The 18190-nt window shown below is 36.0% G+C and overlaps 1 protein-coding gene across 1 annotated transcript in view; it reads left to right on the top strand.

Annotated features, from left to right (window-relative positions):
• The first annotated feature begins 1216 nt into the window (after positions 1-1216).
• The window catches only part of LOC121390771 (chitin deacetylase 8-like), a 67144-nt gene continuing 50170 nt past the window's right edge, over positions 1217-18190 (top strand). The window contains exon 1 of the mRNA XM_041522690.1: positions 1217-1345. The gene's annotated coding sequence lies outside the window, so the exon portion shown is untranslated. The remainder of the gene's footprint in view (positions 1346-18190) is intronic.

The following is an 18190-nucleotide window of genomic DNA, read 5'->3' as shown; positions in this document are numbered from 1 at the left end:
GGCCACCTGCTGAAATCAAAATTGTTACGCAAATTAGGTTTCTTTCAACATACTTGGGCACTAAATGTTTTCTTTCTTTAAAAAAAATGTTTTTAGGTATATACTAATATGTATAATACACCTTACTTATTATATATACAACGCTTCCAGCCGCGGATCCAGGGCTTCCGTGACCCCTCATTTTGAAGAGTCATAAGCCTTCCGTGACCCTTTTTTTATATATTTTTTTATTACATTAGTCTATGCTCAGCAAATTGTGCAAGCACCTAAATTAGGAATCAATGAACATTACGCTAAATGTACTCTCATCTAAATAATTTCATGCACTGCCATTTATATATATATATATATATATATATATATATATATATATATATATATATATATATATATATATATATATATATATATATTATTTTTATTTTTTATATATTATTGAAACATCCACCGACAGGTTAAGATGTGACTCTACATTTTGAATTTGGCATAACAAATACATAATGCTTGAATATTTTTTATGCACTTTATATTTTTTTTTTGCATCGTGAACAATGTATTATTACTGAACGTAGTCCAGCGCTACCTTTAGCCCGTAAGGACGACATCTGGAGTGGAGTGTGTGTGTGTTGGGGGGTTGGGGGGGGGGGGGATAGGGGGCACACTCTGTAGTGCAGGAGGCACCGTTTTTAGTGGCAGTGGAGTAGGGGTAGCGGGCACAAGCCTGGATTTTTATCTTTATTTATATAGAGGACCTTTAAATAAAAACCGTATATTTTTGTCCTCGTATAACGGACACAGGCACCCCGTCCCCACTTCCCCTGTTCCTACGGGCCTGCAAGGGGAGGGTGCTGGGGTGCACAATTCAATGGTATTTTGACATTTTCCGTAAAGTAACGAAAATGGCCAGGGGCCCTAGTTTCGAAGCCATCTTAGCGCTACGAAATCGTAAAACCGTCGTAGGTTGTGACGTCACTACAGCACATGCCATAGTGACGTCATAGCTTACGATGATTTCACGATTTCGTAGGCTAAGATAGCTTCGGAAATATGGGCCCAGAAACGTTACCATGAAAATGTCAATATTTCTTTCACGTGACGTCAATGTGTTGGCGTGACGTCAACAATGCTTTGACATGTTAATATGTTTATTGATGTCAAAGCGATACTAGTACATTCTTCTGGATATAGTTTAACTTCAGAAATGCGCGAACATAATCGCTTTTTGACATTTATAATCATATTTATTTTAAATGTGTTTAAATGTAAAATATATGTGCATGGATTTAATACTACCGGATTTATTGACGACAGCTAACTACTGTGGTGTTCTGTTGCAATGTTACAGGTAAGTATTCAGAATGATAGTTTGTTTGACTGTTTGTTTATCAGGACCGTTAAGTCGAACCTGGGGGTACGTAGGTTTTGGTGTAGCCGGGATTTGATATTGAGGGGCCACCGATATTGGAGGAGAGGAGGACCATGTGTTTCAGGAGGATCATGGTCTCCTTGCACCCCCCACCCCCCCCCCCCCCACCCCCCACCCCCGTTACGCTAATGCATAATACTAAAACTGTACAACAAATGTTTGCGAGGTAAATTCACTTCAGCCGAGTTCAATTCACTTTAATGTTTTAATTTAATCGTAGGAACTGCCCTCGAGGTGCGCACCTCCTCCAAAATTCGATGTTTTAAAATTTGTTTTTAGTGGGAAACATGCTTACAATGGTCAGTTTGATATAAACTGTCTGTGGAAGATTGTTATGAAGATAATACATGTTAAGTGTGCTTCTGAATACTGTTGGTGCCCTTTTAAGCGTTGCACTCCCCCAAAACAATCCTGCATCCACCCCTATACGTTAATCATTATTTTGTTTGCACCTGTATATCTGTTGAGGAATAAGGAATATATAAATGTCTGCCTCTAATGTCGACCTGGGCGACATTCAACGACGAGTATAATTTAATGATCGTCTGAGATCGCCTAACTGAATGGCATACAACATGTATACTACTCAAAATAGTTATCTTTATTAGGGATGGATATTTTGAGAATCTCTGTCGCTATATATTGCGTTATGTGTTCCCTGTATCAGGATAGGAGTTCCCTGTATCAGGATAGGAGTTCCCTGTATCAGGATAGGAGTTCCCTATATCATGATACGTATCGTAAGCTTCAGTGAACATTAAGGAAAGCTTTTAAGAACATAAAGAAAATATATGAAACAAATTAAAATGTATTATTTATAAAGCGTATTTAATAACGACAAGCCCTTCCTTTAATCACATCTATGAACACAGTTAAGAAAAGCAGTCGAATCTAGGAGTTCCAGGTTTTCCGACTGACAGAAACTTGAAATACGGGAAATACCGAGTGTAGAGTGTTTCGTATTACGTTATTTAACCTTTTGCATCATAATAAACCGGTGTACCGACAATACTTCACATCCCATTTTGTTGTTTATATTTTTATTGACATTTTCAAAACTATATCATGATATTGCAAGTGAAAATCGATTACTTACATTCACTGTATAAAATTACTAAAAGAGATGTGACAAATAATTAAACGCAAAAAAAAAAGTCTGAGGTAAAATTCAAGCTAATCGGTTTATTTTCAGTATGCACCTTGTGTTATAGGGAGTTCTTCTTGAGCTTTCGATTGGTTGTATTATATCCTTTGTCCCGTGAGAGTCGCAAAAAGGGCTGTCATGCGTAGATCTTTTGCAGATCTTTTGCCCCACAGCTTAGCATCCATCGTAGTACTCACGTTATAGGGAGTGAAATGTAGTATGCAGTGGGCAGTGTATTGTATGTACAGTGTAGAACAGTAAGCCTAAATATCCTAATGTCCGTTTAGCTGGATAAGATCTCAAGAGGTTTTTTTTGGCACTAATACTAATAACAATCTGCACAGACACTGAAAAACAAATGCTATTCCGAAAAAGACAGCAATTTGTAATGCCTTATTTTACTTGGGGAGAGGATGAAGGTGAGGTTGTTAGGAGTCGAGCAAGTGCACTGGCATTTGTAGTCTCCAGGGGTCGTAGTTAGACAGTTTAAACTTTTGGTGGCAAAAAAACACCAATGCCCTAATACATAACATTACAAAAATAAAGTCATACAATTTATTATACTGCCTAAAGCTTACTTGTTTATCTTGAGCATATGGAAAGATAGGAATAAAGATGATCTTCCTAGGTTATCGGCTTTCTTGGCTACTCCATTACATTAGTCAAGGCTCGCGGAGTTCACTTGATAAAAACGACAACATACGTCATTGTAAACTGATGGCGAGAGTGTTCTGTATTGTGATTGGTTAATCACATTCTATTTCCGGGATCAAATGAATATAACACTTTATAAAGTCACGTCATTAGCAATTGGATCAGGCGAAGTTGACGATTCAAGGGTCTATAGTTAGATTATAGCTAGGTATTTTTTCCAAGAAATACCAAATATACAGACTATTCCGTAGAAAAATTATTCAGTTTACATTGGGCATAATAACCATATGGAGTTTTTAGATTTGCGGGTGTTATTGTCTATTTGATGCCAGCAAATGTTTCATTTTTTACCTCAGGCTAATGTCTTCGGTCAAAAATGACATTTGTGGGATCAAATAGACAATAACCCCCACAAATCTAAAAACTCCATGTTTATCTGCTAATTAACGTGCCATTCGGTGTATACTTTCATAAAGAAAGGATATCACAGATCCCGGGGGTCATTCCATGTCAAATTAGATCAAATGTAGCTTCTTCCCAAATGACACATCTCAGATTTGGCTTTAAAATACCTTATGATGCCAAACGAACGAATCTCCGTTTTAGCTGAAAATCTCCAACGGTTTTGGCTTAAGGACCCCTCAGATTACCACGTCGCTATTTCCTCCTCTCCATTATCTTGTTAGTATCTTTATTCACCCACGTATCGTGTTGTATACAGGATACAAAACTGGACATTGCTATCCTGGCCAATTGTGGCCCTTTCTTTCACATTCTCAACTCAGAAAGTTATGGTTTATCTCTCTTCATTCACTTTTGGTAAATACGAAATTTACAAACCCTGCCGCCTTTAAGTTGACCCTATTGGCAAGTGTTAAAGATATTAAACTTTGAACCACATAAACTTGCATGTCTTTTAACACTTTTAGAGCAATACAATTCCACCTTCTCGTGTAAAAAAAAACCCAGAATTTTTCAAAAAGGGTAATATTTAGCTCTTTTTGTTCACCAAAATTCCGGAAACAAGGTCAAATATGTTCAGATGATAAGGCAATATAGTTTACCAATATATACAAACAATAATTTATTACACACCCGTTGTTTAGAACATCATTCGTCATTTTTATAACACATAACAATTGATTAAAACACGACTGGCTGCTCCTAGGTGATGACGATCGAAATGTATACGTTTTAAAACAACTCGTTTTAAGATAAATGTTATCTAACGGCCACTCATGTATTTTTCTGTTTATTACCTGAATTTGATGCATATATTAAAAATAATGTTTTCTGCTATAATTCTGTTGAGAAAAGTATTTTTTAATCTTTTATAAACTATTACAGATTTAGCAACAAAAACATTCAAGATAGCTCTACTTTAAGACAGATTCGGGGATCCATAAAAGTTTTAATTCCAATGAAGCATGTGTGCCAGAATGTCATGGATTGTTTGAAATAGGCATATATTGAACATGAACAATTAAGCACCTCAGTAGTTAATACGTAAACACTAAAATCAGAAGCTAAAAGAATACTGTTCAACATAAGGGAAAATTGACTATCGGAGAGGTGAAATCATGTGTTTTGGGGGTCAGTGTTGTTTTGAATCTAGGTATAATATGAAACTGGCTTGGTATCTTAAGTAGTTAATGTCTTATGTCCAACTGGTGGGTAAATCAGTGGGAGCTCATCTTTTATCCCTCTAGCTGTTATACTCTTTTATCCCTCTAGCTGTTATATTTTATCCTGCTAGCTGTTATAATATTTTATCCTGCTAGCTGTTATAATCTTTTATCCCTCTAGCTGTTATAATCATTTATCCTGCTAGCTATTATAATTTTTTATCCTGCTAGCTGTTATTGAATAATATAAAATCGTCATTATAGTGGGTATTATTATTTTTTTATTTATTTACCCGATTAGCTAAAATATCTTATTTATATGCTTAGAGTACCAATCAGTGAGTAATGAAACATATATGGTGCCGTAGTTGAAGCTCGAGTTTCAAAGGGAGAATAATAAAGAGGAAGTCAACACTAGATAAGGACTCTCACAATATCAATTATTACAAATCATTTGTCCCAATGCCACCATCTTCACTTGATCATGGATGACAAGCGATGAAAGTGCAAGGACACAAAGCCCATGCTTTCTAAGATATTAATTAGTCTCATATCAAAACACAGTATTAATGACAAATACAGTAGAGGATGCAGAACATAAAACTTGTCGAACTCAACAACTGATTCGGAGCCTGAGGAGGATATACCATCCTGGACATAAATTATCATTAATAAACGTTTCTTTTCTTTGTATCCAAATTAGTTCGAAAGCAAATAGGAATAATACAGCAACTGTCTGTGACTTGCAACTGTGACTTTCCCAGATGAGTTCTGTGACAAACGAACAAAAATTAGGAATATCGACAAATATTTTGGATTATCGTCTTAAATAATTTAATATGTTATGTGACACTGTTTAGTGTGTACAATTGAATTCTTTGACCCGCAAAACATATGTTTGGATCTCGAAATCATTTTCATACGATAAGCAGAAGCTGAAAAACACGTGTTTTTAATAATTTTGGCGGCCATCTTGGATTTCGCCATCTGGCGGAGTTAATCATCACTTTGGTGAGGGTCACCCCTCTACTTTTATTCAGAAGACTGAGGATAAATAAAAAAATTAAAAATATACCTTCAAACGTTTATCCCCGTAACTTGACGAAAAATAGGCAGTTGTAAGATGAACTGCTGTGAGATAGATGAATTGTATTCGCAACTGCACACTAGCCTTGAAATATGTAAATTTGCATGTTATGTTTGTGTGACTTGTATTTAATGTTGATAGATATTCAAAATATCCATGTAATTAATTTAAACCGCATGTACTACATCATGTTTGAACAATTCTGCCTTCATATATTAAATACATTAGCAATATAATCATAAATTGTTCAGACCATTCTAGTTATCTGCTTATATAGATATTAACAATCATATCAGTGTAGTACGTGTATAGTCATATCACACAGTTTGTATTGATATCTATTTTAGCATGAATAAACTTGTTTAAAATATGTCTGGATGTTAATTTCATCATTGCCATTAATTTTGTCATATTGTATCTTTTCAGCACCTCACTAAACTTAGTGAATTACCAGAAATTAATTATCGTTTGGTGGAATAAACTCACCAGTTACCCTGCTTTAAAGTTAAAGCACTGTCTAGTCCAGAATTATTACCAAACATGTCTGAAAATTAAGTAGAAAATGGACTTCGATACGAAATTTTACATGCTGAAAATAAAAAAAGAATACCTACATTCAAAGGTGACCCACAGGCACACCTACCAACAAATTGCCTGCAGACAACTGATTTGAATAACGTTTTAAATATGCTTCACATATATGCCAAACCCACCACAGATCGCAGCATACTTGTTTTATTCACAATGCATTTTGGAGAGGTCTCTAAAACAACATATTCAAAATGCACCCGAATACACCATGGGGACATATGCCTAATTTGCATAAATTCAATATGGCTAAGGAAGGCATTTTAATGATTTTAAAATTTAAAATGTATTTCATGAGCATGGAGTACATTTTAGAAGGTGCAATACTTTACATTGGCACTTTCGTGATTTGCATAAATCCAATACGGCTGCCCAAATCCTTGGAAATGGCTTATTTTACCATATAAAACATCCAACGTGAACATTTTATTTGGTTTTAAGGTTAAGATTAAACTTTGGAGGCAAATATTATCATTGATCATTACGGTGGTCATAAATGGGTCACAAATGTGGGACCACTTTACGTCTAATGAAGGTCATTGACCAATAACTAATCACCATATTTTCAATGCATTGCATTTGTCTGTGTATAATGTGCTACCAAACGTTTAACATAAGATTTGTAATCAAAGTAAATTTATTCCCTATATTTTAAGGATGTTAGTGTTATACATGGAACATTTGGATAAATACAGGCAGACAATATAACTCGTCAAACAGTACTGCTCTGGATAGATATACAAAATTCAATATATGACCCACTTCTAAGACATGGGTCATATTCTAATAAAGCCTCACCCCAATCCCCTCACTGAGTATAGAACTGGCACATTAATTTCTATATAACACCATCACCACAGGCAAGTGTCATCTAATGAACCACCACCTCCAGTTCATTTAAAATAAATTCAATGGGTATAGAACTGGAACATTTTGTTCCTATATATCCCGATCACCACAGCTAAACACCTCTAAATCTGTCCTTGTAAGAGCATTCATGTGATTTTCTCCTCTGTGGGTTACCCAAAGAGAATCCTATTAATCATCAACATACGAGTTTTCTTGATCACCAGCTGACATATTGGCTTACACGCCCCGGCCTTCTCCACATACACGAGATACCTGCTTTGCACAGTGTGTCTTGCAGGAGCATCTGACGACTTCAAACAAGTCTGTCATTAATGGACTCAGGATTCCAACCCCAGTCAGTGGGTTCCAGTCCTCTCCACGTCTGCATATAGTGGTGTTCTGAAGAGGTGATACCGGGCTACTGCAGATCTTTGAGGCAATATATGATGCTGAACACTGAAAGTGCTTTTACCTACTTTCTGGTAGAATTATTGCAGCTTCAAGTGGTCCAAGGTGTCTCTTTACACAGCAGTAGTAATCTCCTTATCTGTTGAACACTTCTGACTGGAGATTGAAGTCTTCATTGTTTTTAAGTTGCTTTAAAACAACACCTTTGCCAATGCCAAACACTGTTGATGGTGTGTCACATCCTAACAAGGCATGGGCAGAGATGATGTTCTCGTGTGCATGTGCACCTACAATCTGCATTGTGAGCTTTATGTTCTAGCATTGTGGTAACGTATATGTCCCTTCTTTGGCTTTAGGCCTACAGAACATTTCAAGGTGAATCAACACGTTAGTGTCATCATCCACAAAGCACTATCTTGGAAGTCGAGGCACTTAGAACTATTGTCAAATGAAGCAGGTTGGTAGCGTAATAGGTCATACTAAAACATTTCTGGCAGCTGTTCATTCACCATGCCTGCGTAATCCAGTCAATCTACTCGATTTGGGAACCTAACCCACCATATATTGTTCAGCCACAGGTATAAAGTAAAGTTTGTTTTATTTAATGACGCCACTAGAGCACATTAATTTTTTATCTTATCATCGGCTATTGGACGTCAAACATGGTCATTATGACACTGGTTTTTTTTTTAGAGGAAACCCACTGTCTCCACATAGGCTACTCTTTTACGACAGGCAGCAAGGGATCTTTTATTTGCGCTTCCCATAGGCAGGATAGCACAAACCATGGCCTTTATTGAACCAGTTTTGGATCACTGGTCGGTGCAAGTGGTTTACACCTACCCATTGAGCCTTGCGGAGCACTCACTCAGGGTTTGGAGTCGGTATTTGGATTAAAAATCCCATGCCTCGACTGGGATCCGAACCCAGTACCTACCAGTCTGTAGACCGATGGCCTAACCACGACGCCACCGAGGCCGGTAGCCACTAAGATGTTCCTGTCGTAAGACAGATCTCGACTGTTTGCCTGCATGTGAACAATGTCAGGGCGTGTGTGCCAATATGTCAGCTGTTGATCAAGAAGAAGTCTAGTAATGATTAAACAGAATAGTATGATTTTTGTTTACAAGAACAGATTTAGAGGTGTTTAACTGGGGTGATGGTGTTATATAGAAATAAATATGCCAGTTTTATATCCATTGAATGCGTCTTTAAATTGACTGGAGCTGATGATTTATTAGATGATACTTACATGTGGTGATGGTGTTATATAGAAGCAAGGGGCGGAATTTAGCTCAGTCGGTTGTGTGCTCGCTAGAGGCGCTTGCGTCGCATGATCGAACGACCTCGGTAGATCCATTTTACAGATAGGTTTTTTTTCGCTCCAACAAGTGCACCACAACTGATTAAAGGCTGTGGTGTTTGCTTTCCTGTCTGTAGGAAAGTGCATATAAAACATCCCTTGCTGCATTAAGAAAAATGTAGCGGGTTTCCTCTGATGACTACGAGTCAAAATGTTTGACATCCAATAGCTGTTGTCTAGTAATGTCGTTAAACAAAACAAACTTTAATATAGAAACAAATGTGCCAATTCTATACCTAGCGAAGGACAGGTGGTGGTTTATTAGATAGCACTGTATTCAGAATATTTGCTGAACAACTAAGTCGAAAATGTTTGAACACTTTTTAGATGACGACGAATCTGTATATCTGTCCTGGAGAGCCATACTGCCTGTATTTATCAAAAAGTTCATTGTACAATACCAACATTTTATCTTTAAAATATAGAGGATAAATACATTTTGATTACTAATATTATGTTAAAAGGTTTATACAGAGACAAATATAAAAAGGCTAAGTCTCTGCGGTTAGTTATCGGTCAGTGACCTTCATTAGACATAAATTGGACAAAAATGTGTAACCAATTTATGACCACAGTAATGATAAATCATGACATTTTTTAGAAGTCTAGTCTCACGTAATCTTGAATTTAAAATGAAATAAAATGTTCACATTGGATGTTTTACATGGTAAAAATAAGCCATTTCTAGGAACTTGGGCAGCCATATTGGATTTATGCAAATTAAGAAAGTGTCGGTGTAAATTTGTATATCTTCTGAAAGGTTCCCCATGCTTAAAAAATATTTTTTAAATTTCAAAATCACTAAAGTACTGTGTTATTAGGTCAAAAAGATTGTCTTCGGGCATTTTGGCAGCCATATTGAATATATGCAAATTATGCATATTTCCCTAAGGTGTATTCGGGTGCATTTTTAATATGTTGTTTTGGAGACCTCTCTGAAATGTATTGTGAAAAAAAACCTTATATTGCAATTTGTGTTGGGTTAGGCTCCCAAATCCCCTAGATTGACCAGACTATATATAGGCGTTGTAAAATCAGTAGAGGGAAGAGGTCTATTATCTTTGTTACTGTATTCAGAATGGTGTAAAATCAGTAGAGGGAAGAGGTCTATTATCTTTGTTACTGTATTCAGAATGGTGTAAAGACTGTATCTGAAGGCCTGCCATTGAAAATGTTCTCACAAGAACATGCCCTAAACCGTTTCCAACAAATCTGGACCCTTTAGGCCCGGGCTATCTGATTGACAATGCTTCGCTCTACTTTCAAATCGCACTGATAGTGCCCCCCCCCCCCCCCCCACACACACTTCAAATACATTCCGCGGGCCCAGTGATAGGAAGACTGTATCCTCAATCCCTACTTGTGAAACATGGTATGGGTACTTTTTTAACATGCCTATATCCAAAAGAGGTCCAGGCACGCGTGTGAACCATTGTCTGCGCTCAGTGGTAGTGACCACCGCTAACGTTCGTGGATGATTATTGCAGTAGCTATATTGGGGGGTAGAGGGCAGCCGGTCGCGCACGCGCACACACAATCATAATGACCATACTAGATTTATTAGGATCGAGGTTTGTTGGGGTGGCTTCCCCCTAAGTTAAAGTATTGGCTTCGCCAGTGCGAACGGCCATTCGGTTGCTAACGCTCGGTGCCATTGTGTAACACTATGAGCAGCCTTCACCACCTGACAGGTTTCACCATGCAACACTTCATGTTTCTGAATAATTTACTGAGTTTCGAACTTATATCCAATTAAGATTTCAGCACGTTCCCCCTTGACACCCAGCTTGGCTGTCTGTAGTCATTAGTTGTTAGTGAGAGAGAAGCCCTGTCAGAACAGAACAGAACTTTATTTACTCTCATGGCCCCCATTCGGTGGCATCAGAGGAACACAAATAATAATAAACATACAAATTGTCAAGATGATTTCAGAAACATATATACCACAATACAAACAGATGAGCAGCTAAATATTAGAAACAGTTAAAATTACACGTAAGTCAAGAAGCACAAAATTGTTTGTTAATAATTGATATAAACTTACACAATTTTTTAAGAACACTAATACGTTTTGAGCTGAAGAGTTGCTGGTATTTGTATATATTTGGTCTATTTACATAGTATTTGTTAAGATATTTTAATCTTTCTTGTCTAAATGTTTTGCATATAAATAGATAATGAAATTCATCTCCAACAATATTGCTATTACAAAGCGTACAGTTTCTATTTTCATATAAAATATTTGTCCACCTCCCCTTTTCTACTGGTAAAAAGTAATTTGAAATTCTAAATCGAAAAAATGTTGTGTACATTGTTTTATCCAGAATGTTAAAATATGATTCTAGTTCCAATTTTTCTTTAAATATTCTATAAGTAGTTCCTTTGCTGGTCGTAAAGATGTCATTTCTCCATGTTTGTAGATACTGATCAGACAGTCTTCTCTTCACAACTCTTTTCAACCACTCCACTGATTTAAATGACTGCTGGTCCCAAACGTTATTCAATCCAAGCTGGTAAAATAGATCTCTGATGTTAATTATCCATTTATAATGCGTACCGAATTGAATAAAATCGTAATACGTTATTTGGTAAGCCTTTACAGATGGTTTTAGGCTTTTAGCCGTTAACAGTCGTGACCAAAAGCAAATTATTCTTAGATGTATTTTCAGAGATAGAGGTGTTGTTCCATATTCACCATACAACATATATATTGGAGTACTTTTCCTGACAGGCGCTAAATATCGTAAGAATTGAATATGAATCTTTTCTATAATATTTATATTTTCAAATCCCCAAATTTCACAGCCATATAGTAATATAGGAACAACTATTGCATCAAACAGCTTAAGTCTATATTCTATCGACAAAGAAAGTTCATTTGACTTTTTTAAAATGTAAAACATGGCTTTTTTTGCCTGTTGTGTTAAATGTTTCTTGCATAAATTAAATTTGTTACTTTTTTCAAACCAGATACCTAAATATTTGTATTCATTCATGTTTTCTAGTATTTGATTACCCAAATAAAATATGTTCTTATAATCTTTCTTTGTTCCCCCAAATATCACAATCTTGCTCTTTAATGTGTTTATCGACAGGTGCCATGTTTTACAATAAGTATCATAAGCATTTAATACTTTTTGAAGTTCATTCTCATTTCTAGCTAATAATACAGTATCATCTGCATACAACATAACAAATATAGTTAATCCAATATTCAAATATATATCAAAATCAAATGCATTGATAGTTATACCTATACATTGTTGATGTTGTAAAAATTCTTTTAGATCATTTAAATACAATGAAAATAAAAGAGGTGATAAATTTTCTCCTTGCCTCACTCCTATATTACATGGAAAAAAAATCTGAAAATTTATCATCTTTCCTAACGCATGATTTAATACCACTATACATGTTATGAATTATTCTGAAAATTTTCCCATCTATGTTGTATTTCAATAACTTACACCAAAGACCAATTCTCCACACAGTATCGAAGGCCTTCTTAAGACCAATGAATGCACAATACAACTTTCCTTTTTTCCTTCTCAATAATTCAACCAAAGTATATAGTAGAAACACATGATCATTTGTAGAGTAACCTTTTCTAAAGTCAGCTTGAACTTTTGATAAAATATTGTATTTATCCACATAAGCAGTTAGTCTGCTATTAAGTACATTTGTAAATAGTTTACTAAAACAGGATACTAATGTTATAGGTCTATAGTTTTGAACATCATGTACATCTCCGCTGTTTTTATATATTGTAGTTATAGTGCCATTTAGCCATTCACTTGGGTATTTACCACTATCCGGGACTAGGTTAAACAAAAAAGTATAAACTGGTAAAAGTTTGTTTAGCGTAGTTTTTATATATTCGTTTAAAAATTATCATGTCCTGGTGCTTTATTATTTTTCAATTGCTTTACTGCTTTCTTTATTTCTTCATCTGTTATTGGCTTGTTTAAAAAGTCATTCGAGTCAACTGCTGAAGCTATCTCGTCCACGTTAACAACATCATCATCTGCCTCATCTTTATAACAATTGATATTCTTAAAATAAATGAAACATTCTTTTAGGGAGGGGCTAGATAATACTTTTTTTGAACCTTTTATTATTTTAAAAATATGCTTAGGGTCACTTTTTATTACATTTGAAAGATTCTTTTCTACTTTTTTATTATAAGCATTACTATGCTTTCTGATCGTCCTCTTGTACTTTTTGCTAGCCGTGATAACAGCTTGTTTATTGTCTTCGCTATTGTGTAACCGATAAACATGTTTGGCTCTGTGGAACGTTTTTCTAGCATTAACACATTCCTTTTTAAACCAAGGTTTGTGAACACTACTAATCCGTTTACAATAGTGTACATTGTTTCCTGTTGTTCTGACACCAAACACCGTCCTGGCCGACTGATTGAAAAGCTTGGTAATACTATTGACTGCATTGTCAATATTGACATTTCGACTGTGAGTACTATTCACCATATCGTGCATGATACTGTCCACCTCGTTTTGGTTAATAATTTCAACAAAATTATTCTGTAATGATTTCTTCCATCTACATGGCTCTGTTTTCAAACTATAATTATTACTATATACTGGCAAGTCATGAGAGACATGGCTTAAGGTTAGATCAACTGGACAATGAATGTCGGAATATAATGGATCGAAATCACAAACTTTAAAACTTATCTAAAAGCACACCGTGTAACTATTGCATAATCAACTGAACTAACTCCTTTACAAGTTACTTTGCCAATATATCTATCTTCACCAACTCGACCATTTATAAAATACAAATTATTCATCTGGCAAATTTCAATTAATTTATAACCATTGTTATTCGGCTTTCCTTTATTTTTGTTGTATCTTTCAAGTGGTATATTTAAGCAGTGCAATAAATCGTCATCATCATCTAAACATTTTGAGAACAGGTTATTAATTTCAGCAAAGCAGGTTAAATTTCTGTCAGTGGGGACATAATCAAGTAATAAATTGGTTCTGGCATTAAAATCGCCAACAAGGAGTACAGATTTGTTTAACAGCAGTTTATCGGTTATTTCACAATGCACTGTTTGAAATGTGTCTACAGTATTGTATGGTGATCCTTCTGGTGGAATATAAACAGTTACTACTAATAAACTACAATTGTTGTTACCCATATGTACTCGAAACCATAAAATGTAATCAGATGTGCTACATATATAAAAGTCAACACAATTAACATATTTTATTTTCATAGCAACACCAATCCCACCTGAATTTCTTAATGAGTAACTGTATCTATTATTCATTACATATTTATAGCCTGGTATGTCTATAAAATCAATATCGCTTGTTTTTGTTTCACAAAAACACAAAATATCATATTTATACAAAAACGCTTGAAACTCGGGTATAAGTAATTTGGATTTCAACCCACAAATATTTAAAAACACTAATTTAATATCAGTTTGATCACACAGCTTATCATTTCCTGAGGATGACGTAACGGTGCTCTGATTGCATCGACCCCACTCTGTACCCCCATCGTACCCCTATTCAGTAGAAGATGAATAGCTAGAAGTTGGCGCTTGGCGTTCGTGACATGTTCGCTTGCTTGGTGCTTCGGGAGATGATGTACCGCTTCTGTTGCGAGTTTGTCTCATAGGGTTCGCTGGTTCAGTCGGCTTCTCCTTTGGATATATTCGCTTGTCGTCTATAAACAGCTTGTCAGCAATAAACGAAACCTGTTGGTTGTTTTGTTTGGCCTCCCTAAACAGTGGGTACAATTGTCTACGCCTCTCGACGATCTGATGGGGATACTGCTCCATTATTCCATAGGGTTTTCCTTTTAGCATGTACGACTTCCGGCGAACGGTTTCCTTGTCGTAGTAGCGCTCAAATCGGGCTACAATTGGTCTCGGTTTGGAGTTGAGTGTTTTACCGTCACGATCTTTTTTCAATCTCCCTAATCTGTGTACTCTATGAAAATAAAGTTGTTAAGTGTCAAAATTCAGTTCCTTTTCTAAAAAGTTGTACAAAATGTCCTCAGTATTTTCTTTATCATTTTCTTTGAGTCCAGTAAACAATAAATTGTTCCTCATGGACCGCGTTTGTAGATCATACACTGTCTCTTGTAAATCAACTTTTTCACTGCTTAATTTATCTGAATTTACGCGCAGAATCTCCAGCCTAGCATTTATGTCGTTAATTTCTCAGGCGGTCTTTTGTTCAGAAGATTTCACCGCTTGTCTAATGCTCTCGCGTTCCTTTTTTGATGTATCGAAAGCATCACTAAGAAACTGACAACTATTTTCTAACACACCGACTCTTTCACGTGTTGTTTTCAGTTCATTTGTAAGTCGACTGACATTGTTTTTAATATTAGACAACTTGTTTTCTGTTGCTGGCAAACACGCTAGCTTGGCAGTCTGTTGTTTAATATTAGACAACTTGTTTTCTATTGCTGGCAAACACGCTAGCTTGGCAGTCTGTTGTTCAATATTAGACAACTTGTTTTCTATTGCTGGCAAACACGCTAGCTTGGCAGTCTGTTGTTTAATATTAGACAACTTGTTTTCTATTGCTGGCAAACACGCTAGCTTGGCAGTTTGTTGTTCAATATTTACGAGCCTTTCCATCAGACTTTTGGCCCATGCGGGCGGAGACATAACGCTATGACTATCAGTACTCATTGACTGTTGTTGAGCTTGGCCTGGCTGTGGAGTGTTCATCATGTATCGGAACTCGGTATAATATCCGCCCGGTCCCCTCCATTATTATTTTTAGTTAGGGTTGAGGGTTAGGGTTAGGGTTAGGGTTAAGGTTGGGATTAGGGTTGGGGTTATGGCTGTGGTTAGGGCTAGGGTTGGGGTTAGGGTTGGAGTTAAGGTTAGGGTTAGGGTTAGGGTCAGGTGAAGGGGGCACCGGGCGGATATTTTTCCCGGAACTCTGCTCCCCCATGCTGCATCTCGGTCGCCATATTGGGTGTATATGGATGTCCGTTGTCAAACGTTGCACTATGCATACATCCACCATGTTTCTGATTTTGGCTCATAATTCACAGTTTTTGGAATAAACAATACTGAACACAAACCTCGGTTGTCTATATGCGAAGTAATAATGATCAGTCAGACAAACATAGTTAAATCACAAAATTCAGCTGGAGCTCATCTAAAGACGTCTTGCCATCTTGACATGCGTCGAACTGTTAAAGTTGCATTTAGAATACATGATTGCTTCGAAATGCTTGACTTGCGCATGCACTGAACGTGTCACGTGATATTGAACACATCTGACTGTTTTGATTAAGGGGTCGTCTGATATCGCCAAGACGAATATCCATAGACGTATGGAACAACACGTTACCATTGATGGGTGGGAGGTATTCGCTGAACATTCGTGGGTTCCCTGCTGTCGTGGCACAAGCATTACATGTAGTGAATCATTCAACACATAAGTAATGATGTATGAGGGCATACCATGCGTTATATACCATCTCAAAATGCGTTCACCTAACGACAAAAACACGAATAGGCCTACCATATTTAAGGAAATATAATTCTTAATTTTCAGCTATGATTCGTGAAACAAAATAGACTGCAATCAATTAACATAAAAAATCAACAATGTGGACGTAAAACAAATCCATTCTAGTAAATAAAAATGAAGCATCCTCCAGTGAAAAGGAAAGCCTGCGACGTTTGTAACTGCGTTTCAGGCGTATGCGTTTGCAAAAAGTATCATACCGCGTATGTACGGCTCGTTATTTTCCAGTTTTAAGGCCAGTATTTGAACAAATATATGTTTCTTAACTGTGCACAGTTGACGAATACTTTGTTTAATTTTTTTTTTTTTTTTTAAAAGGAAACGTTCAGTTTGTCAAGCGTTCTGGTCCGGTCCTCGTTTTACCAACACCCATCGCTAACACTTGATGTCAATACTGATAGGCATTACGTTTATACCAGTGAATAGTTTGTAAACTATAGAAACGTTGTAAAGAATTGATTCTTAATTAACACAATTTATACACTCAAAATTATTTACAATTGTTATGAATAGGTTATGAATACTATTCACTACAGTAGAGGCACAAAGATGTAGCATACATTTTGCAGATCGAATATAATAATTGAAAACAAATTCTAACAGCAGGGGTCTTTAAAAAAATTTGAAAATGATTCAGCCTTGTTGATCTGGCACGGGTGAGGTCATGTGAGACGCACCGAATGCGAATGTTTATTCATCTTCCTGCATTTTAAATCAATATCTGCGAGTCATGTGGACCCGATATCGATAATTTTAAGGAAGAAACAAAAACAACTTAGTAAAAATAATGGTTTTAGGGGTTTGTAAAGTTTTGTATTTAGATACTTAGGCCTACTTATTTGAACTTTATTGTTAAAGAAAATGAACTGTGAAGAAAAACCTCACAAATGAACAACTTGCAGACGACAACAAATCGAATGTTGATTGCGCGAACCGTGCATGAGAAAACAAAGTGAACGGAATTGGAAGCATAACACATTTAGTGACGTTGTACATGTTGTATGGAGAAGTTGGACGTTTCCCGGTAACTATAACTGTAAAGCTAAGGATGATTACCTTTTGGTTCAGACTAATTACAGGGAAGCAGTCTAAGTTATCATTATTTGTTTATAGATTGTTGTTGAATGACTAAAATAATAATATTTACAAACATAAATGGATAAACTTTGTAAAATCAATATTAGATAGCATTGGTTGTACATATATATGAATGTCACAATGTAATAGAATTGCAAGTGCTACATTTTTAAAAGAATTTATTTCTTTAAGACTTACAGATCAATTCCTACAAACATGGTACAGTCATATCGATAATTCCGGAAAAACGTCAAATTACAAACTGTTAAAAGACTGAGAAAAAAACATTGGTGTCCATTATTACGTTTTAGACTCTCAAACCATAATCTACCCATTGAAACAGGTAAATGGACACGAATACACTACATGATAGAATATGTCCCCCCCCCCCCCCCCCCCTGCAACAGAGTTCCACTATATACTGAAATGCCCATTTT

Source organism: Gigantopelta aegis, chromosome 3, assembly GCF_016097555.1.
Source record: "Gigantopelta aegis isolate Gae_Host chromosome 3, Gae_host_genome, whole genome shotgun sequence".
Taxonomy (NCBI): Eukaryota; Metazoa; Mollusca; class Gastropoda; order Neomphalida; family Peltospiridae; genus Gigantopelta; species Gigantopelta aegis.
Note: the sequence above shows the minus strand (reverse complement) of the source record. Positions and strands in the feature narration are given on the sequence as shown.